Source organism: Neophocaena asiaeorientalis, unplaced genomic scaffold, assembly GCF_003031525.2.
Source record: "Neophocaena asiaeorientalis asiaeorientalis breed wild unplaced genomic scaffold, Neophocaena_asiaeorientalis_V1.1 scaffold105, whole genome shotgun sequence".
Taxonomy (NCBI): Eukaryota; Metazoa; Chordata; class Mammalia; order Artiodactyla; family Phocoenidae; genus Neophocaena; species Neophocaena asiaeorientalis.
In genome coordinates, this window is record NW_020172162.1 from 4,494,111 (window position 1) to 4,518,299 (window position 24,189).

Sequence of the window (24,189 nt, forward strand, 5' to 3'; positions counted from 1 at the left end):
CTTACAAATCCAACAAATTTAATTCACTTTGGTTTGAAATATTTTAGGAAATAACTTTCTCAGGCCTGAGAAATCATAGTGGAATGGGTCCAACCAGAAGAAGAAATTCCAGAACTGTGAATGGCATAGAAAGCATGCTGTTAGCTGCAACTCCAAAAGTCCCAGACACACTTATTCATCCTTCAGAAAGATTCCAGGCTACCAAAAGGTACTGCATGGGGGTGGTGGTGAAGGGTTGTTTATAATAACAAAAGTATCATCTTTCAAGCCAGTTAGTAACAGTATTATGGGATTGAATGATGCCTAAACTCCCAGAGTCACCAGCATGTGTTAAATTTTTAAGACCTTGTCTGAAAACGTTATAAAACACCAAGAAGGCTCAGCTCCTTCTAATATGCTCCAGTCTCTGAAGGAGAGTCAACAGTTCCTAATTTCAGACTCGACTCTTCTCCCTCTTCTCCTTTCTCTTTCTCTTCCCTTCTTCCCCTCCTTCTTCCCTCTCTCTATATTTTTCAAACTCCAACGAGGGTAGAACATAAGGAAGAAGAATATCAGCATGTCCAAATTTTCCACATCTTAAACAGAAAAGCACAGAACTACCCTCACTATTCTAACAAGGGTTTTTCCATTGCTTAGAATAATAGAATGGTACATTGTCAGAGAGGCACGGCCTCTACAGACATATATCTATAAACCAGGGTTTCCCTATTATATCTTGATCTCGTATTCTGTAATAATTTGTATTACAGAATACGACATTTGTATTCTGTAATAATTATGAATACTCTGAATATTTTATTGAGGCATACCAATGAGACTCTAGTCTAATTCTGGCAAATTTAGAATGAAAAAAAATAACAGGCAAAGCCACTCTACTCCTCAAGATGCCCTTAATCTGACACGTGGCCAAAGTTTGAGTGCTGTAAGTTCACATTCCCAATGTGTGGATGGGAGATTTAAGACCAATGTGTCTAGTCAAGAGGACCCTTAGGAGTCTACTTCAGTCCAGGTACCCCTACAGTTCAGACCAGGAGGGCACAAAGGGACCTTGGGAGTACAAACACTGGGCCAGGCTATGAAGTTTGGGAGTGAGGGGAGACTGATGATGCATGCTTCAGGCACATGAGGGTCCCCAACAAGGATGGTGACATATCAGCATCCCCACTGAATAGAAGAGAAACACTTGGAGCAGGTAAGAACCACAGAAACAGAGCCACATGATCTCCTGTTGCAGTGCCCGGTATACAGCCGCAGGTGTTCCTGTCCACCAGTCTTATTGTTATATGTCCATTTACCTCCTGCCTTGGGCTCACATGTCTCTGTTCACTTGTCAGGGCTCTGGAAGCTTTCGTGTCTATTCAACTAGAAAAGGTGGGGCTGCGGGACATTATGCTGAATGCCTTCCTCCTCAGGAAACAAGCCATGGCTGACAGAATGAAGAACCTTGTGAGTGTAGTAAGAAGGGCTCCCTAAAGAGCTCACCATCTTTTACATTTGAACAAATAAAAATTCTTAACTTGGAACCTGTTGCTTTCAGCCTATTTGGTTAGAACTATTGAAAATATAAAGAAATGAAAAAGAGAGTTCAATAAGAAATAGAAAGGAAGGAATTCAAGCTAATTGCAGTCTAGTTTTTAAAATATGTGCATTTTTCCAAGGGCACATTTTGTTTTGTCACTTTCTAAGCAGACCTAGTTTCAGCACCTACTCTGGAACATTTGACAACTCCTGAGTGACCCACAGGTGCTTAGGGGGTTTAGACAAGGTACACAAGGGCTCTTGCCATCAAATTCACCTGTTATCTTGGTTTTTCAGACACTACCACCATGTTTCTATTAAACAGTTTTATACTGACCTAATCTTTTGAGAAGTATTATGAAATTCAAACCTTTGTCAATTAAAAGTGTTGCTTAATTTTATGGATATTATTTCATTATTCATTAATTTTTTGATGAAGAAGTCCTTAGGCTAATATATAGTTATTTGGGAATGAAATGACAAGGTTCACAATCTCTAGGCTTTGTCCATACCTGTGACTGAAAAGGAAGGACTTCAATTTACCTAATCAAGTCCTACAAATTGGATATGATGGAGGCTAGACCTTCTAGATTACTGCTGAGCAATAATGGGGGCAAAGGACTCCTTTTGATAAGTATTTAAGTAAATTACTTTGATAAGTAAATTACTTTTTTAACTAAAATATTCAAAAAATATTGACCAAGTGAAAAGTATATTAGCTCATTAACTGCCCTTCAGGAATATCCAATGCCTATCAGATTAGAAAGGTTTCAGACAATATAATTGTCAGTTTTGTCAAGGTCTGGGATTTTAGCCTACTTATAAGCTAATAAGTTAGCCTGTTACTGTTCTGAGGATGCTGGCAGAGGACACAAGACTCCTAGGTCAGAGACAAAGAACTTTGTTACTCACAGCAGAGCCAGCCTCATGAGCCTCATGTTTGTGCCATTTCCTTTTGCCTCCGAGGTTCCACAGGGGCAACATGGAGGAGCCGAGGTACACGCAGTTTTGTGTCACAGTTGAGTAACATTGAGCTTGGGAATCCACCTGCTTTTTTTTCTAGAGAGAGATGTTACCTCATCCCTCCAGACTGCTCTCTGCAAACATAACCCTGAGAAATGGTTCAGGTAAAGAGTGGTAAGGGCCTTGAATTCTTGGCATACTCTCAAGATGTGTTGGAGTAGGAAAGACCCACAGAGGAATATCTCCCAGTAGGTTGACCTTCAGAAAGAATATCTCAGCTGTGTGGCCTTCTCCTGCTTTAAGTTAGCTATAAGTTTGTACAGATGTATTAGCTTGGGTAATTCTTATAGCCAACTGTCTAATAGGAAAACTGTCATTCTCTTTTATCACAGGATGAAATTGGGAAAGTCAAGAGAGATGTTATAGCTGAATATTGCCAGAAGTAAGTATAGTATATGTGAACTACACATGCTGATTTATGACTCTGAACTCAATAAACAACAGTATTATACAGAAATCCATACAATTAATCAGCTGGTTTGTGTTTAAATAAGCCACAGTCCTACTGGATAAAAGCAAATTAAACTGCCTTCTGACACACAGAGGAAGCAGTATCAGAAGTGATGGCTAAGTGGCACTTGGAAGAGATCCATGTCTCTGCCTTCAGACAACAGCAGCCTGACCAAGACAGAAGTTTCTTCTTGACAGAGGTCCTCTATTCTCTTTGAAAAGTCTCCAGGGACTTATATCCTGGAACTTCCGTGAGAGATGGAACAACTTGGATTCACCTCTGTACGTCATCTCTTCTTCTGACTTTTTAGATTCAACCGCCACATGTCTCACTATGCTCTTCGGGGGCAGATCATGGCATACTGCAACAGCCTGAGAGCCCTGCTGGACGATTTCCCTACCATCAGAGATACCTTTTTCGTGGTGGGACAACCACAAGAAGAGAAGGGGTCGAGGGACTCCAAGGAGGGCCTCAAGCCTGACCCCAGGTGCAGAATTCTCTTTAGAGCTTGTTATTCCCCCTCCCCATCCCACTTCTCCTAGGTGAGAGGTTTGTTAAGTTTGGTATGGAAATCTTGCTCCCTTTAACGTATTTAACCTTGATCTTCTGATCCAGAAAGGGAAAAGAAAGAGCTAACACTCCAAGAATAAGTGTATCTTTGTATTTGAATGCAAAAGGAGTTCTTTGTTTATGGGCTGTTTGACTGCTTTTTCAATCTATGAAGTTTTGTTTACCCCTGGAGTACCCAGAGATTTTCATCAGTCACACCCTTTTACATAGGCCAGCATCTAAAGTAAGTAAACTTAATCTTGAACTGTTTCTGGCTTCAAATATTTTACTCAGTGGAGTAGAAGAAATATTCAGGAAAAAACAAAACAGTGATACTCCAGTGCTTTGGATAAATCAGTGTCCTTCCGTACTTCACCGATAGAGAAAAAAATATATATGTAGAATGATATTAAGTGATAAGAGTGGAGCTGCTTCCATACCTCCTTATCATGCCTTATCCAGTTTTCCAGATGTTCGTAATTCAGCCTACCTAGAGTTCACTCACTTGGATGGAGGAGTTGGCATACCTGTGCTGTAAGTGACCAAATTTCCTTTGAGGAAAAAAAAAGGGGGTATTACACAGTTACACGCCTCCAAGAGGGAGCAAAAACACCCTATAGGGTGAGCTGCCTTCCCTCCTTACTCTTTCCCTTTGGGCATGGACACAGAGTTTAGTTCTGAGTAAGAGTAATAATAAATATGATCACAGAACAGAAAGATGGAAGGGAATTGAAAGACCATTTGTATCAGACCACTCTTTCACTCACTTATCATTCATGGATTATTCAACCATTATTTGTTCAGTGCTTAGTTAGTACCAAGTACTTTGTTATGTATACTGGAGTTTCAAAGGTGAATAAGTCATTTTGACTCTGGCAATAAATTCAGTCTAGTGGAGGAAATCTCTATAAACAAACAAGTCACTTCAAAGATTTCAAAGATAACATGTTAGAGTTATGTGAAAGTCCTGTGCGGACACAAAAGAGGAAGTGTTGAACTCTAGCCCAGGGCCTCAGGGAGAAAGTCAAAGAAGAGGTGACAAGTAAGTTGGAGTTCACCAAGGAAAAGGTGATGGTAGAACAGACTAGAGAATGCTAGAGAATCAAAGAAGTTGAGTCTCTGCCCTTGGCTGACTGAGAGCTGGCTATCAAAATAGTGGCCAATCTGACCTTGATACTTATAAGATGACCAGTTTGTGGAATACCAGTGTTTTGTCTCATCAGCCCAGCCAGTACATTCACTTGGGTAGAATTCAGGATTTACCTAATGGAAGAATGCATTAGAGAGAGAAGCAGGGCAAAAAATACCTCAGGAGACTGATAATTTTGCTGAAAGTTTGACTGGACATCTATTGCCCAGTGAGGCTGAAGTGCATCTTTCTTTCATATAAAAACATCACAGGATAATCCTCTAAGACTTCTTAGTTCCATTTTCTCATCCACCCAATAGCCATGTCAACCATTTATAAACCCAATCTACATTTGGATCAAATTTTAAAAATAGTTTACAGAACTCTAACCGTGAGTTCACTACATTCTTATTTAGGATAAATAGATTAAGGAAGTCGATTTTGGTTTCTAATCTGTTTTATTTGCAGCCACCAAATAAGGAGGTCAGGATGTAGAGAGGGAAAAAAAAATCTCTCCAACTTGCAGGTTTTGCTCTATTCCATTGTTGGTTTTTTTTGTTCGTTGCTTGTTTTTGTTTTGTTTTGTTTTGTTTTGTTTTTGTAGATCATGTGTGTTACCTAAAGATTAAGGGAAACAGTCATTTAAGTGGGAGAGGCTAGAGCCCTAAATCGTCTGGTCAGTTAATGTGTGATCATTTCAGGACAGGGCTTTGGTCTAGGAAAGTGTGAGCAAAGGGAGTGCCCACCCAGAGCCCAAGTCATATAGTCAGGCAGTGGATGAACAGCAACTGACTGATAAAGATTCAGCAATTCTCCACTATACCCATCTCCTGCTTCGTAAAACCTCTTGATTTTAACATGTCCCTTTTGATCACTCACATGAAATGGAGCATGGAGAAAGGAAGTTCTGTCTTCTATGGAAGTTTGGAAAAGGTACTGTATATAATTCTAACGCTAACCCTAACCCTAACTCCAAAGTCTATGATTCCATGCATTGAGTATTAATAAGAAATGAACCTCAGCCACAAGAAGGTATAATAGGGAGAGCCATGGCCCAAGAATTAGAATGTTGGACTTTACCCGGCATAGTCATAAGTTGTTCTGAGGTCTCAGGCAAATCACTTTTCTTCAATCTCTGGACTTCAACTTTCCATCAAATAAGTGAGGAGATTGTAGCAGCTCTCTGAAGTTAAACATGCTAAGTTTCTTAGTGGTAAATTGTCTAGAGCTTTATTCCAAGGAATAGGACTGCTCAGGAAAGACTTGCTGGGAGGGGAGCCATCTAAGAATGTTCATGAAATGATCAGTGAGAATCATCCCAGGTCAAGATTAACTAGAGATAAAGGGACAGAGTTGAGGAATGAGGGTCACGGAGAACAGAGGTCCTCACCTTATTCCTAAAATAAGGAGTTGTGTTAGATCGAGGATAAGAAATGTTTTATTTTAAATGTCAATTCTGTGTCCTGCTGCATTAGTGTCCTGCTGAGGATTCTAAGACATCCCAAACTTGTGATATTGTTGTGATTGATTGGCAATGTCATACCATGGTCAAGGAAAGGGAGAAAGGAGGCCTCCCTGCTTGTGTTTGCCATCCCCTTGACTAGAAGAGCCCCATAAATTCTGTAGGTTTAAAATTCTAAGATGCTACTTAATCCTTAAAGGCTGTAACATACTGTTTAGCTTTAGCAGAGACACCTGCCCCTAAACCAGAACCTAAATAGAAGAGGAGCCAAGGGAAGCTCTCCTCCAAAGAATGATGCCCCTTGAGGGTTCTATGTCCTTCATGGCTCTAGAGGAGACTGGAGTCTGGAGACTGGGATGACCCTTGGCCACACTCCCAGGAGCCATGGCGCTGGCTGATAGAGGAGCGCAGAAGGGACAGAAAGAGAGGACACTAACATTCAAGCCCCTACTGTGTGACAGCCAGATCCACCACTATGCCACACTGCTGCTTTATGAGGATTAGAAGAAAGCACGGTTTCCCCCGGGCAGGGGTAGCCCCATGCCAGGGTGCAGAGCTTGGCAAGTAAAGTATAGGCTGGATCTCAGCCACTGCTGGTTGCCTCAGGGCACAATCTGAACAACAGTACATGGTAGCCTTGGTGCCAAGCACTGTATAGCAATGAATTAGACATGGTTTTTTCCCTTCAGGCAAGGGGAAATAGGCAATTACAGTACGTTGTGATAAAGAATAAGATTAAAGTATAATGAAAGCACTCACCAGGAAATATTCAGTATTATCTGAAGGAGCAGGGAGGTGGGGATGAGGAGCTAGGTGGGCTTCAGGGAAGAGGGGACACTTAACCTGGGTCTTGAAGGATGACTAGTGTTTCAGGTGCACAAGGAAGAGAAATTCAGTTCATGCTGGGAGACCCGCATGTGTAATGGCACAGAGATATGAGACAGCATGTGGACCTCCCAGTGGCTCCTGTCCAAGGTACGTGAGGATGAGTTGGGGAAGCAGAATGTACAGCACGAAGGGCAACCATCCAGAAGTCTGCCATTTGTCCTTCAACAAACAGGGAGAAGGGGGCAAGATGATTGTCGGCGACCATTTAGGGACCTACTAAAACTGTACAGACAGGAGATGTTTAGGAAGTGAAATCAGCTAGGCCAGGTGCTAGATTTAATGCAGAACTGAGTGAAGAGAAGGAAGAGGAATCTTGGATGTCACCCAGAGTCTCTGGCTTATGGCAGTGTTGCTGTTGTTTAATGGGTACAGAGTTTCAGTTTTGGAATATGGAAAAAATTTCTTCTGGACACAAATGGTGGTGATGGTTGCACTGCAGTGTTAATATACTTCATGCCACTGAAATGCGCACTTAAAAACAGTTAAAATGGTAAATTTTATGTTATATATGTTTTATCACATTTTATAATGGAGGAAAAAAAGAATGGTAGTGCCATTAAGAGGAGAGATATGGAGGGGGAGATAATGAATCACAGCTCAGAAGCCCCTGTTGTGAATTTCTTCCCTTGGTCTCCCAGCAAGTCTAAGACGCTTCTTATTCTGGATGTTTTCCACTTTCACATACTTCCATTCCTCCATGCTTCTATCATAGCATCATGCTCGCAGGTCTAGCTGCCTCTGGAATGTAAGATCCTTGAGGGCAGAGATTGTCTTCACTTCATATCCTGTGTGTGTGCCTGTGCCTTTAACCTTGGTTTGAAAGGGAGGATGGGGAGGGGAGAGTGAGCCCACAGGAAGTGGGGGCAGTTCCAGCCCCTTTAATTCAATTATGAAATAACAGACCATGTCATCATCTGCTGCTAGGAATTTGGTATGAGGCTTAAGGAAGACTTGGAGTTGTTGAAAAGGGAAATGAACATGAGAGCTGATCAAAGGAAAGAAAACCAATTTTCCCTGGCATGACACAGCTCAGGCTGGAAACCATTTTTTTGTTGCTGCATCAATGCAATTAGCGGTATGATTTCCTCTAGCTGTGCTCAGCAGCATGCAACTAGAAGCAGAAAGCAGACTAGCTAGAGGGATCCAGAGCTGGGGTTTTGCTAGATAAGTGGGTCACGAGTACAAAAAAGCAGAGAACCGAAGGTGCTGGTGGGAGAGTAGTTCATGTGCTTGGCTGTGAGACCCAGTGTGGGTAGGGAAGGGAGTAGTGGGGGTCAGAATGGAACTGACAGATGGAAGGGGAGGCCAGAGGGCTGGATGACGTCAAGGAGCATATTTTGTGGGGATGAAGGAGGTTTAGTGGGAGTGAATGAGTGAGAAAACTGGAAGAATAAAAGGTTGAGCCGGAAAGTAGGATATTTGAGTTTAAGTCTTTAGAGGTTATATGGTTCCAGGTGATGATAAGGTCTGGAGTGTGGCCCTGGAATGGGCGGTGAAGGAGAATGGAAGTGAAGGGGGTGATGCCGAGCAGGTCAAGGAATTGTCAGGCCACTGAGTTGGTGGGCCATCACAAGCGGGGAAGATTCCTCCTTGCAGGGCTGAGAACCAGGCTTTGCTCCTGCACTGAGCACCGAAAGCTTTCTGCTGCCCTCTCTGTCCCCCTTCAGTAGAGGGCTACCTGCTGCAGGCAGGGGTAGAAATGGCAGGAAATAACGGATGAGAAGGAAAGGATAACATTTGGTAGAGGGCCCTGTGGCTCCAGGAACACATGTGCTTCTCAGAGGTCAAGACTGAGTTCAGCCACCCTGCTGCCCGCCCCATGGCCCACAGACCTGTGTGCTCAGACACGGGCCTTATGACTTTTTCTTGTTGATAGTCAGTGTTTCCTTGGGGCACCTTCAAACAAATAATAGAGATAAGATGAGCTTAAGCTGGTTTTGACCTACTCCAGGACAGGATAGTCTGACTTTGTGGTTGCTGAAATAAGAGAAGTTCTCCAAACTAACACCACCGTACTTTGTTCCTGAGCTTCAAATTACCTGATTAAAACCCTGAGACTTGAGACTACTCCAAGTAGAGTTTTAGTAATTTAAAAAGTTTCATATTCAGAATGTTTGATATCGAAAACATTCAGCCCTCAGTTAAAATGAATTACATTTTACTTTAAGAAATGGAAAGGGTCATCTGAGTCTCTCCTAAGGACCCAGAAATAATGACAGTCAAAAAATGCCCCTATGATTTCCAAAAGGCTCCCTAGAAGGTGAGACCCTCCCTTTGAGAGTCTTTGCTATAGACAATGGAGTGGGAATGGAAACTGGGTACAAGAGAGCAATGGGATCAATAGGACCTGAGGGATAAAGAAGGAAGCATCTAAAAGTGACTCCCTGGTTTCTGGTTTTGAGGACTTGGGGGTTGTGTTTCTTTTAACACAGGAGGAAGCCCGGGATCGGGGTGCGGGTAGGGGTGAGGAGTTCAGTTCTTGCCTTTTTTGACCGAGGTGCCCTGAGGCACTGCCAGCCAAGGTGGAGCAAGTTGGGACTCTGGAGCTGTGGAAGGGCTTCAGAGGAGCTGGAGACATTCTGTTTCCCAGGCCAGGTAGTGGGTACCTGGGCTTGTGTGAATCCTTACACCAGACATATATGAATTATGTATCTGTATGTAAACCAGTAACGAAGAGATAGCAATACTGCTGCCTAAGAAATGATCAAGTATTTGAAGAAGGAAGAAAGGAGAAAGAAGGAAAAGTGGGCCAGAGTCTAGAGAACCTGGCAGGAAACGTGGTGGGGAGAGAAGGAAAATAGAGGCTGGTCTCCAGAGCCTGGATTCTAGAACTAGACAGACCTGCGCTTAAATCTCAACTTCATCTCTTAGGAGCTGGATAGGAAAGATCTACGTAGCCTGGTAGGGCCTCAGTTTTCTCATCTGTGAAACAGGAACGACATAGGAACATCCCAAGGTTGTCGTAAGAATTAAGTGAGAAAATGTCACCCGAGGTATGGTGCTGGCACTTAATTTATGCCCTCCGCTTCCTTTCTTATTACACCTTTCCTTCCCCCTGTGCCCACTCCTTCCTCCCGATAACAGCTGAAGCTAAAACCAGCCCAGCTGCTCTTCTCCTGTTGAGTTATTTATAACTGTAGCCACTTGTGAGCAGCCTGAAGAGGAGGGCTGCTGCCCTTGGGCTTAGACGCTGGGTGTGTGTGTCACCACAACGTGGGCTCTGGGGCTGTGGCTGGAGGGCGGTGGTATAAGTTCATGCCAGACGCCCCTTTTAGAAAGAGAAATGTACTCCCGGAGTTTTCTTCTCATGCCGCAGGAGTTTTCAGCCCTGGCCGCGATGTTTGCTGCCTGCTGACGGGAAAGTCTTCCTCAATTTATGGTTCATACCCCATCCTTCCGAAGTGCTGATTGTGTTCAAAACTCTGCCTGAAAAGGTTTGTATTTTTTTATGTGTGCCAGAATGGAAATTGGCTTTTTTATGTCCCACAGTTAAACATATCAATTTCAGAGAATATCTCTTGTTGTTGTTTTTTTTTTCAGGAACACCTAATAACTGAAATCTCACAGCTCCTCATGTTTTTGCCTGCTTTATTATATTTTTCCCTTGTGCCCCATTATTTCATAGTTCTGTTTCTCCATGGTCATTACTGAACACTAATTGGAGCTTCCAACATTCCTTATTAATCCTTAATTTCCTCCACAACGCCAAGAAAATCCCACCCTGATGCGCTGAAACTAAGGAGAGGTTGAGATCGCACTTAATCACAGTCATTAGCTGGTTCCTGTTTTTTGAGGGGTTCCTCTAAGTACCTCATTTACTGATAGAGGGTGACCATTAAAAAAGAGTAGATATAGAAATACATAAAGCATTCAAGTATTAGTTAAATAAAATGCAATGTTGAAAATGGCAATTTGGGAACATTCTGATTTTTCTTTGTAAGTGAAAACCTGTTTAGCAATTTAGGTTTCTTATCCTTCCTTTTTTCCCCCCAGGTTTATTGAGGTGTAATTAACAAATAAAATTGTATATATTTAAAGTGTACAGCATGATGATTTGATATACATATACATTGTGAAATGATTACCACAGTTAAGCTAATTAATACATTTATCACCTCACAGTTACCCTTTTTTTTGGAGGTGAGAATGCTTGTCTAACTCTCTTAACAAATTTCAAGTATAAAATACAGTGTTTATTAACTATAGTCACCATGCTGTACATTAGATCCTCAGAACTTATTTATCTTATAAATAAAGTTTGTACCTTTTGACCAACATCAGCCCATCTCCCCCATCCCCTGGCAACCAACCACCTTTCTATAAGTTTGACCTTTTCATTTTGATTAGATTCCACATATGAATGAGATCATACAGTGTATGTCTTTCTCTGTCTGGCTTATTTCACTTAGCATAATGTCATCCAAGTTTACCCATGTTGTTGTAAATGGCAAGGTTTTCTTCTTTTTTATGTCTAAATAATATTCCTGTGTGTTTGCATGCATGTGTGTGTGACGTTTCCTTTATCCATTTATCCATCTACTGGACACTTAGGTTGTTTCCATATCTTGGCTATTGTGAGTAATGCTACATGGAAGTATGAATAATCTCCTTGATATACTGATTTTATCTCCTTTGGATATATACTCAGAAGTGGGATTGCTGGATCATATGGTAATTTTACATGCAACAGAATGAAACTGAATCCCTATCTTACACCAATCACAAAAATTAACTTCAGGTGGATTAAATACTTATCTGTAAGACTGGAAACCGTAAAATCAGAGAGGAAAACAGGGAAAAAGCTCTTTGACACTAGTCTTGGCAATGATTTTTTGGATACAACAACAAAAGCACAGGCAACAAAAGCAAAAATAAACAAGTGGGATAACATCAAACTAAAAGATCTCTGCTAGTAAAGAAAAATCTCAACAAAAGGAGAAGGTAACCTACATAATGGGAGAAAATATTTGCAAACTATATATCTGATAAGGGGATAATACCTAAAATATGTAAGGAACTCATATAACTCAATAGCAAAAACAAAAACAAAACAAAGAAAAAAATTTTAAACCAATAATCCGATTTTAAAATGGTCAAAGGACCTGAACAGACATTTTTCCAAAGGAGATATACCAATGACCAATACATAAATGAACAGGTGCTCAGTATCACTAATCATCGGGGAAATGCAAATCAAAACCATGATGAGATACCACCTCACACTTGTTAGGATGGCTATTATAAAAAAGACAAGAGAAAACAAGTCTTGGTGAGGGTGTGGAGAAAAGGGGACACTTGTGTACCTTTGGTAGGAATGTCAACTGGTGCAGCCACTATGGAAAACAGTATGGAGATTCCTCAAAAAATTAGAAATAGAACTACCCTTTATTTCATTCATTCATGGAAGAATTTTTAGGGTTTTTAAAAATATATAAAACTACTACCTTCTGCAGTTAAATCATAATTTTTCTCTTTTCCTTCACTGAATGTTGATATTTATGATCCATTGTTTGTTTTTCAATCATGTGTTTAAACTGTGTTGATAAGTAGTTATGTTTCGCTTACAGGTATTCCCTCAGGGCAATGTTGTCTGAATATGAGTCCCTGCTAGGAATTTATCTGTGACCCTTGTAATTCATTGACAGTTAGTCATACAAACACATTTTGATGTGTTTTTGGCCTCCAATGGCTTTAAACAAAGAGAAACACTTTGCTTTAATTCCCCAGCCGGAGTTACTTTGTCCAAAGACATATAACACCTGAGTTCATGAAAAGGCTTGTTCTTTTTTTCAGATATTAACCTGTAACTATTATCCTGTATTATACTGTGAAAATGTTTATCTAAATATTCTTGTTTAAATATATTATTCCTAATCGATGCTCATATATTTTTATATCCCTTTAGAAGCTTCTTGGAAATTACTTCCTTGTATTGATTTTACCCACAGGTAGCTTTTAGAGCCTTAAAGCTAACTCTACAGCTGATAGCCCCTCTCCATGACATTGTGGCCTACCTCTTCAGTTTGACTAAACTTGGAAATCATCCAAATTTTGAATTTCCTCTAAGTCCTAACCCTCTGAGAGACAACTGGGGAGGAACTAAGGGTATTGGTAAGTGATTAAAGGTGATTAAAATTGCCTTCAATATTCAGTTGAAATTCCATGAAGCTCTTTTTTTTTTTTCAGCTTTATTGAGGCCTAATTGAAGAATAAAATTGTCATATATTTGAAGTGAACAACTTTATATTTGATATACATATACATTGTGAAAGGATTTCCCCCATCTAGTTAATTACTATGAAGCTCTTAATACCTGGAAAGACAGGACTAAAATATTTCCTCATAAATGACAGAAGGGCAAAGGGAAAGTCCCATTATATACTGCCTCCAAACGGATTGATTCCACATTTACAGGTTAAACCATGAAGTATGCCAAGTCAGAATTTGGGGGGCCTGGGTTTTTACCCTGCCTCTGTCACTTGGTTTACTAAAAGCTGGGCACTTTACTCCCTGGCTCTATGTTTTTCATCTGTAAAACAGGGGTGACAACACCTGTCTCAGGGAGATGTTCTGTGGATTAAAATCTGTAAAAATTCTAGAAGGATGTACAAGTCCCCATTAAATATTAGCTTTGCTTTCATTCCCTTTCCCCTTGTGGGCTTCGTGAACTAATGTGGCAAGGTCAAGGCCAAGCATTCACTGTCAAGAAGCTTGCAGACAGCCCTCAGTTAGTTAACAATGACCCGGTAGTCCTGTTAGTAAGAATAGTTGAGGCTTTTGTTTTATCTGCCCAGTACTAATCCGTGAACTCTCACTCAGCACAAGTTCTCAGATAAATGCATGAGGTAAATTAAAGACACTGAAATGCTTAGTAAGCTGGGTTTATCAGAAGCAGTGAAACTGGTCTTACTATTTAAATAATTTGACTCCCATCCTAATTATGTCATTAGTCATGTAAATATTAATCAATTAACAGCAGTATATTATAACATAGTAGACAAGGATTTTAAAGTGTGAGAAGAGCCAAAGAGATGAGGTAACATGCCTATCTAAACTTAGTGGTCTTAAAACAAACATGATATAATCTGAATCTATTCCTCTCTGGGCGGTGCATCAAGGAAATGTTTGTGGGAGATTCTGACTTGTTCCACGAGGAAGATTGATGCCTATATCTGAGGAGAGGCAGCATGAAGAAGGGAAGGGGTTGGTGCTACCTCAGCAGAAAGCACAGAATTGTTGCAGGCCTACTAGCAAGTCTTCAGTATAAGCATCAAGAGATTACAGAAGTTCCAAAGCACTCTTAGCTCCTTTCCTTTTGCTAATCTGGGGACTGTCGTAAGGGGTTAACTCAGAAAATAAACTAAGATGCTCTGCAGTGGAGCTGGATGTTGGGAGGGTGTGGGGCTGGACTGTAGATGAGGGACAGGAGAAAGGAGGATGGGCAAGGAAGAATGCTATCCCTGCCCTCGAGAAGATGAGATAGAAGCCAAGGTAGGGCCAGAGCCATGTTTCCAAAAGAAGTCACTGCATAGGAGGTTCTGTAGCAACTGGGAGGGAAGAGCCCGCAGGGAGGGTGATCTGGGGGGACTTGTCCTCACTTGAATCAATGGAGAAAAATAGGAGGGCTTGTCCTAAAGGGGGACAAGAAAAAGATACTGGCAAAGATAACAGGCAGGACTACACATGGCCAGTCCAGAGAGAATGATGAACCCACCAGTGCAACACTGAGGGATAGTGGTAAATGAGGCCAAATTGTTGAGGACCTAGAATTGAGGATGAAGGAAATTGGTTTTTTACTATTTAAATGCTTATGAACCGGAAACCATTGAAATAATTGGGGCCCAGGCTTTCCAAGGTGTACAACTAAAGAGACACACCTTGTCATGTTGCCAGTAAAAACATTTGTGCTCCAGGGAGAATGTGCAAAGTTTTACATACTCTGCTTTGCTGAAAATCGATAAAGAGCAAACTGAACTAAAAAAAATTCCATTCTAAGATAATCATCTTTTTTAAAAGGCTAGGCTGCTTAGTTCCTGGCCTGCTTCCCAGAGGAGACAAGGAAAACTAAGGTGAAAAGAGGAGACGGGTCTGTTCATAGACCCACCCAACTCCTTTTAGCCATTTCAGAGCTGTTTGGAGTTAAAGTGACTTTTGAAGACTTATGTGCTTTAAAATATCTTTTAAAGAGACACTTCGAATTTCAGCTGTGGTCCTCCCACTTGACTGAGGAAGCAGCTCTGAGATACTGTGGGCTGGTTCTGTGGACCCTGCCAAATTTTCTCCTTCCCTGAAAGCCAGCAACTCCCTTTGGAGTCAGTGTGAAGCAGAGGGTGGAATCAGAATGTAGGAGTTTACATTATGATTTTCTTGTAAAGGATTAGGAGGCCAATTAAACCCAGACACTACACACTGAACTCAGGGTTTCATGAACAAAATGTACTGGCTTTGAATATTCACATGGAAGCAGGGCCACTGTGATTCTGCTCTCTCTGTCTGATTTCCCAAAGGGAACCCTCCTGGGGAAAGGCACAGGAAGAGGCTCATTTGTTTCCCGGTGGAGAGTCTCCTCCCACCACCCCCATGACCACACTGCAACCATCTGCCCCCTCCTCACAGACAGGCTGCCTTCCCTGCCTGTGCCTGCCATCTCTGCTCCCACTGAGCCGTGTGAGCCCACAAGAAAGGGAGGCCCAAATGAGGACTGTTACCAGTGCGTAACAAAGAAAAGGTAGGCCCTCGTCCACACCTGTACTTTAATGATAATGCCACCTGTCAGCACAGAACAATTTTGCTGGGAAGTGATCATATAAAAGTGCACACACAGCATTATATAAACAGTAATGGAAATAATGAAAAGAGAAAAATCACCCATAATCCAACCATTGTAACAAGTGAAATATTTTTATTTATCCTTACTTCCTTCTAGCCCTTGCCCAAATACATTTTACAGAGCTTTAATCACAGGGTATGTACAACTTCGTATTCTTTTTTCATTGTCATTGCAGGCGATGATAAACCTTTTCCCCTGGTTGCTGCATAGCCTGACAGAGTGTATTGCTTGTAGACCAGCCACATTAGACCTTGAACAAAAGGCTCACTGACCATCACTCCTCTCATCCAGTGCAACATTCTTAAAGTTCTTGTACAATTTGATCTGTGACTCCTCTTCTGGTGGAAGTTCCTTTTCAGCCCAATATGACCATCAGATTTATAGAGGATTCATAAAAACTCTAATGATTGGCCCCAGTTCTTTTGTGGCTGGGAAAATACCCAAAAAACATTTTTCTGTGGTGTGTAAAACATCAAATGGATATGAAATCTGGACTGCTCATCTTTTCCTAAAGCCAAGAGCATATATTGCAAGTACATATTAGCAACCATTCTCAGACCTGGCTCTGCCCTGATCAGGCTCTCATGGACAGCCTCCCTGCTCCCTCAGTTCCCCTGCCTTCCATGCCAGAAATGTAGGAAGAGATCCAGTACCGGGCCAGATAGGGTACAAGTCTGCTCAAGTCTGGATGAGAGGTTGACATAGAGTAACTCCGGAAATGCTTCGTGGATCTCCCATCTCATTTCTGTCATGGGCTACAATCAGGGTTGGTGATCAATTTCCACAATCCTTCTCTTCCCATAGCAGGGATGTCCTCTCAAGTAGAAAACTATCACTGTCCCCACAGGGAGCTGATAAGCATTTCAGATCAGCTGACATTCTGGTAGCCCTGGAAATGGGACCCACCCACCTGCCCCATCAGTGCTCCCTAAGGGCTTGTCATTTTCTTGCTGTGCTCTCCCATTCTAAGCAGCTCATTTCCTGAGCCAATAATAGAGATGCTAGTACAGCCATCTAGACCCAGGCCAGGTTCCTCAAACCAGTATTGAGTGCCCCAAAAGGCCTCTAACTTAAATTTCCATCCAAAACACATATAAATCTTTTGCAGTAAGGGTCCAAGAAATAAGCCAATTTAGGATCTCCCACATCTACTCCTGAAATGATGAGAATATCCTAGAAGGATCTATGTATGTGTCTGTATACATGTATACATATATGTATACATATTTTTGCTTGCCTTGGATGATCCTGAGTCTTCCTTAATCTATGAGCCATTGACAGGATGAGCCAGTGACAGGGCTGATTTGAATGGCATGGCTATGAGAAATGAGTGCTGGTTTATAGTAATTTCAAGCCCCTAATAGTCTTACTGAGGCCTATACTTTCCCATTCCTTGTAATTTCTCTTTTTCAATCTATTTAGAGTCTGTAGCCTTATAAACACTGAAACTTTCTTTCAACAGTATGTTCTTATTCTGCTGAAAAGCAAAGCAAGTTATTACATTCTGAGGGAGGAAGGAAGGAAGGAAAGATAAATCAGACCTTGGGTTCTAGAACATAAGGCTTTGCTGATCTTGCAAAACATATAATTAGTATACTCACAAACAAAGAGAAGTCAATTTAGGTAAAAAGTTAGCTTTGGAGGTGAAATGGTTCACAGGGTAGCTAGGGTAGCCTGTGTTTCACAGTGAGTAAAATGTCCATCTTCTAGGGTCTGAGCTTCAAGAGCTGCAGAAAATGATTGACAGCCTCCAGAGCCCCGAAGACCCCACTCTGGTGTCCCAGGTCCTCCTCCTTCGAAGGGAGGTTATGTTTCTGCAGTTTGACGCTGCAGTGAGGTACCTCATCCGGTAAGGGCTGGAGTGCTAATCCTGTCCAATAAATTCTGTGGGGCAGGTGTTTCTGAGTGATCATGGAGGGAGGCCACTCTTGGCACTATTAGGTAATGAGCTTTAAATAGTCGGGGGCACTGCCGCTACCAAACACGTTCGGCTGCGGAGGCTGTCCAGGTGAACTGTGTTTTTGTTGGATAATAATATTCTTGATTTTATTAAATGTGATTTCAATATAGTTAGTTTGCATAACAGGCTGTTTTATTGGGAATCACATTTTTTATACTTCTGAAGATGATTTTTCCTAAGAGTTTTATTTTTTCAGCCCTTAATTACCTTTCAAAAACACAGAATTTTCACTGCACATCTGAAACCAATGGAAATCACCACCTGAGTTAAATTTATAAATAAGTTAATTTACCTCTGGCCTTGTAGATATTAAATACTCTGCATTCAAAAAGAATGTTTATTTGGTTAATTAATCATGACTGATGAAAAAATTAGCTTGGATTAAGAGTCACAATGTTTCCTGTATAAATAATAAGCTGTGTATGGGAAGGGAAGAGGTCAGGCCTGAGGGTCTCTGCTTATTCTTAAATTGTCAAAATTAATTAACTTCATTTGATAAATTCCCAGTGTGAGTATTTAGTCAATGAGGGGGACCTGGGAGGGCAGTGCTTCTATCTGTGGATTATAATCACTTCCCACCATTAGCATGAGTGTCCATAGAGAATAGGAATGTGGGGCTTGTACTGAACCATATTTTCTCTTTCTGCTCTGCTTTTTCTTACTCTGAGCATCATGGGAGTCTGGATTTAGAATGCAAATTCAGCAGGACAAAAAATCAGGCTAATTTGTTTTCTTTTGATTGACAAACAGCTTTGGAAGCTGTAGCTTTGTCAAGCACGTAGGATATAAAGGTTTTGACTAATTGTCATGATGGCCATTCATTAGCCCTCTGGGCTCTGAAATCTCAAGTCAGAATTTGCAAGGAATTTACATAGGATGAAGAAATAGGACTATACCCTAGAAGTTCTTCTTGGATTCCAGTTCCATGGAGTTCAGCTTGCTCCTGTTCTCCCAGGGGAGCCACTCTGCTTCCCCCAGGAACTGCTTTGTGGGGCTTTCTCTGCCCTGGTGCTCTCAGTCTGCAGGAATGGAGGGCACTGTGTCCTATGACTGATTTCAGTATATTCAGTATATTTTTCAGAGGACCTCAGAAGGAACCAGGAGTCCTTCATTCATAGCATTTCCTCCAGCCTTTTTTCTTCAGAGGTCTTTGGGGGTGTGTCTGTGTTTGGAATCACACAGCCAGGGAGTAGCAGACCAGAATTAGAACCTATGTGCATTTGACTCCAAAGCCTGAGAACTAGGATGGATGCCAGACAGCAGCAGGATTGATGGAAAGGGAGACTCCAAAGAGAAGGCAAGAGGCAGGAGGAAAGGAGAAGCTGAAAGATAAATGTCTTTCCGCTTGAGGATTTTACTTAGTGCTGAACCTGCAAGCAAGGAGAAGTCCTTAGATAACCAAAAGAGACAGGAAGCTTGGAGAAGTTCCCTCGCCCTTCCCAGAGCTCACCAACTGAGTAAATATGACCAAACATATTTACATATATGTAAATATATACATTTTTTTTTTTACATATAACAGTTCCCCAGGGAACTTTTTGCTTAGGTAAACTGAAGACTTCTCCAGAGTTTGAAAAGAAGGAACTCTTACCTGGAATGAGAACAGCATACTTCCATAGACCAGGGGAGGAGAAGAAGCATGTAGCTCAAGGACAACAGGACAGTGGCCCCGTAGGGTCCCTCATATCTGGCCTCTGCTTCTCTGTGGCATAGACCAGCTCAGATTGCAAGAAAGTTTAATGTTTCTAGGCACAAAAGTTTCACTCTGCTCCTGTCGACCTGTCCTCTGCCAAGGACCTGATAGAAATTGGTGCTGTCCTCCGATGGCATCAGAATCACATTGCCCAGGGCCTGTCATTCACCTCTGGGCATGTCCACCAACATATAAGAGTTATTTATTAGCCAGTACAAGAAATGCCTGAAGATTGAGCTTATCTTTAATTTCAGGTGAATTAATCATTTGCGCCAAAGGTAAATGTTTCAGTAGTACAATTGGTTCTAATCAATCTCATCTGTTTAAGTTAGGGATCAGCCTGATTTTGTAAGGCCTGTGGGCTAAGGATGTTTGTTTTGTTTTTTCCTTTTTCTTTATTAATTTATTTTATTTTTGCTGTATTGGGTCTTCGTTTCTGTGCGAGGGCTTTCTCTAGTTGTGGCAAGCAGGGGCCACTCTTCATCGCGGTGCGCAGGCCTCTCACTATCGCGGCCTCTCTTGTTGCGGAACACAGGCTCCAGACGCGCAGGCTCAGTAGTTGTGGTTCACGGGCCTAGTTGCTCCGCAGCATGTGGGATTCCCAGACCAGGGCTCGAACCCGTGTCCCCTGCATTAGCAGGCAGACTCAACCACTGTGCCACCAGGGAAGTCCTGAGGATGGTTTTTATGTGTTTAAATGGTTGAGGGAAAAACTCAAGGGTAGTATTTTGTGACACATGAAAATTATGTGGAATTCAAGTTTCTGTGTCCAGAAATGAAGGTTTTTTTTGGAACACAGCCAGGCCTATTCATTTATAGATAGTCTCTGACTGCTTTCACACTAGAACCACAGAGTTGAATAGTTGCAACAGAGATTATATGATTCACAAAGCTGAAAATATTTACTATCTGACCCTTTAAGAAAGAGTTTGCCCCTCCCTGATTTAAAGGATTGAATTCGTTTGAAATTCAAGAATGGAGGGAAACCAGAAAAAAAAAAAAAATCCCTCAAAGGAATTCTATAGGACAGAATAAAACATATGGCATGCAGAGTGCCACTGATCTGAGTGTATTATTGATGTTCAGAGTGAATACGGTAAAAAGGAGGAATTTAAGGAAATAAGCCAAAGGTACCTTAACTTTCTGCAATAAGCCTGATTTAAGAGATCATCAAGCAATCTCTCAAGAAGCAACACCAATTTCTTAGTCCTCGAATTTGTGTTGGTTTTCTCTTCATTTTTCAATTTATCTTTATGCTCACCTAGTTTGAGTGTCTCTGAACACACAGATATTAAAGTGTGCTTCAGGGTTATCTGGGGATTTCTGGGCGACACAGAGAAGGCCCCATGTGCTCCTGGTCTCCAGCACCTGAGAAGTGAAGAGCCACAACTTTTGCCTGGCCTCCTCTGGCCACTTTGCAGGCGTTTTTTGGGTTTCATTTTCTTTTTCATATCCTTGCATCCAGGAAAAACCCTAGCATGTGTCCCATGAATTCCCTGCTCCCTGTGGCTACAGTCACCTTGCCTGGGATCGCATTATGGCTGACTCTGTCACACACAACATGACTGATATTCTAGGAAACCCTTGACCGCTTATTGACAGTAAGGCAGCTGGAGTGTGGCAAAACAGTTTGGAGAATGTGATACATCTATCCTTGTATTTTAGTGGACTGCTGGGGAGACCTGAATTTATTAAGGGCTAGCAGTTGGCAGGTGTAGCACTGGCACAAGCAACAAGCTGACCTTTCATTCCTATGAGTTTCCCTGTATCTTGAGTGCTGCTGGCAAGCTGCACTGGTCAGACGTACCCCAGCAGAAGGCTCAGGCCAGGTTTACCAACTGAGGGTCTGAATGAGTTGTCACAGTGAGCTGTTTTCAGTATTTCTAAAGACATGATGAAAAAGACATGTTTGCCCAAAAGTTTTGCAGGTAAAGAAAATGTCACATTTCTTTCTTTTTTTAACTGGAATCATAAGAACGAATGAGATAAGGAGCAGAGGAAACTTGCTTTGGTTGAGTTCCTGCCATGTGCCAACTCTGTGGAATAGCAATCATATCACCATCTTTACAGATGAAGAAATGGAGAGAGAAGTTGCATAACTTGCCCCAGGGTCACAAGCTTGTTGTAGCAGACCTTACATTCACAGGGTTTTACTGACTCCAGTGCCCTGTTCTTTCCTTTATATCATGTTTCTTCATCTCTTCCTGCAGCTCAGAGCTTAGGCTAGGTGTTTATGTGGCTTTGAGTTAAAAACAGGAGAATGCTTAATTTGGTAGAAAAATCTTTCAAAATATTGGGTGCATGGGGAGGAAGGAAATAAAAGAGGATATAGTGCTAAAAATGTTAAGTATCATTCTGAGACCCCTTTCTATACATAGCATTACATTGTACAACTCCCTAATAAGTAGTACTATTGATAAAGGAGAGATGGGACCTATCAAGGACAGTGATCTAGACTGAAGAATTAGGAACGTGAGGAAAAGGTTAACCAATGATTTGATCAATGGTGGTGCCTAGAATCTGACTCTCGTCTCTCTAGACAGTGTATCATGTGCTATGGTTCTCTAGCTTAGAGTAGCAGTCATATTTATATCTGAACTGTATTGATATTTTTTAATAGTCTCCAAGCATCTATAAATTAATAGACCTAGTACGTGTTTGGGGCTCTAAAACTCTGCCAAAAATTGTGGTTGTTTGTGGCACTTAGTAGTTAAAAGTTCTGCACAAACTTACCAAGATAAGAGAGCAAGTCAATGTTCTATGTTCTCTTATGTGAAAATCAGTCTGGTGCAGCCACAAGAGGAGACACAGGAGAGACTCAGGAAAACAAAATCATTATACTCAGTTCCTAGAAACATCCATCATGCCATGTTATACAGGGCCACAGGTCGGGAGCAAGGAGAGTGCTTAGGCCATGACCTGGAAAGGCAAGGCAGGGCAGAGGAACAGTTTAAGATCGGCTACTTTGAATAATTCCAGCGGGCTTTGGACTGTAGGAGAGGTCTCTAGTTGCCTGTTAACTAGCCCTGGGATGATTAAAGGAGAGAAATATTGCCTCCTGGGTTGCAAGGGTCAGAGGACGTATGGCTTAGATTGGTTAGTTTGCATATCAGAGGCATGCTGGGCCCTTAGCTATCTCTAAGAATTGGCTATGCAGGGAAGGGCAGTCTCTCCCCAGCCAGCAAGGTTTTTTAAAGATGTTAAAACATCATAATAAACAAAAAAGAAATTTTAAAATATAAGCAATACAGTCAACAGTATGGTACGAACAAAGCTGGACCCAGAGGCTGAGAGAGAGAAAATAATTTTGTGGATTGGTGGGAGAAAAGCATAGGAATGACATGGAAGGAGTCAACCAGGAAGAGGTTTGTGGGATATTGGGCTTCTGTGCTCTTGATTTAGGCTGAAAATAAATGTTTCCATTAGAATACTCTGCTTTTTGGTACTGTTGGCTAAAGAAAAATGCACAGCCTAAAAGTTGCAAATCTTTTATTCCGGGAACCTTACTGAGGACTATAGCCCGGGAGACAGTCTCTCAGATAGCTCTGAGGATCTGCTCTGAAGAGGTAAGGGAGGAGCCAGGATATAGAGGAGTTTTTACAGCAAAACAGCAAAAAGAGCAAAAAACCCATGTGGTTGAACATCAAAGGACTACTGCTAATCACAAAAAACAGACATCACAAGTTAATGATTTTAGTGATTTTCTACGTATGGGAAGATGCAAGAGTCTGGACTCATTAAAATTATTTCTTAGATATGCATCTTACCTATCTAGGGCCAGTATCCTGTTTTTCTCTATCCTGAATTCCCCTCAGGGTGCACCGTTGGGGGGCAGCTGTATCGGCTGATGACTTGGTGGCAGGCAACATTCTTTGTTTAGTGGAATGGCAGGTGACATTTTTTTGTCTGCAGTACCATTATTTTAAGAAGATATATACAACCTATAAGGGAGGTATATATATAGAAAGTGCCTTGGGAGTTTAGAGGAAGGTCAGAAGTAGCTGGATAATGAGCTCTGCCTCACTGGGCCCTACTGGGCTAGAAGGTCAGACCCATGGGGGACCCATCTTTGTATCTCAGACAGTTCCTGACACAGTACCCAGTACATAGTAGATGCTTGATACATCACTGTCACATGGGTGTTGAATGAATCATGGGCCTCTTGGCAGGGCTCATTGAGAATCATGAGAAAGCATGTGAATGATATGAGAAACAGGAGAAAATGTTTATATATCCATTGAGCAACTCCAAGCGCCATCTTTGAGCTATCAGGATAAGTCAAAGTTTTTATTCAGTGTCTCAGTATATAACTGTATGCAACTATCTTTTGTTAATTCTCACAAAAACGTGAAAAGGGTGGTATGATTTTTGCACTAGTACAGTGGTTTGATATGCAAATAATTGAGTTACCTTTATCTGTCTTTGAACTTAAGTTCATAAGCCCCTACTTCTGCTGACAAAAAGATTAAACTTTTCAATTCCATGTCATTCAGCCACATTTACAGTTTAAAGTAGTCAGTTTGAGATATAAAATCAATTAATTCAAGATTATCCCCTTTTACCTTTGTTTTAATTGCCTCCTCCTACCCTGTTGGTGAGGGAGGGATTCTGCCCTAAGGTTATGGGGATGGCCAAACGCATGACACTAAATACTGGACAGATGGGATCAACAGCAGTTTACTCGTC

General features: G+C 41.6%; 1 protein-coding gene across 1 annotated transcript in view; it reads left to right on the forward strand.

The window, feature by feature from the left end:
• Positions 1-13,026: 13,026 nt before the first annotated feature.
• Positions 13,027-24,189, forward strand: part of LOC112406565 (coiled-coil domain-containing protein 162-like) — a 57,443-nt gene continuing 46,280 nt past the window's right edge. Inside the window, 1 exon segment of the mRNA XM_024755449.1 lies at positions 13,027-13,131. The gene's annotated coding sequence lies outside the window, so the exon portion shown is untranslated.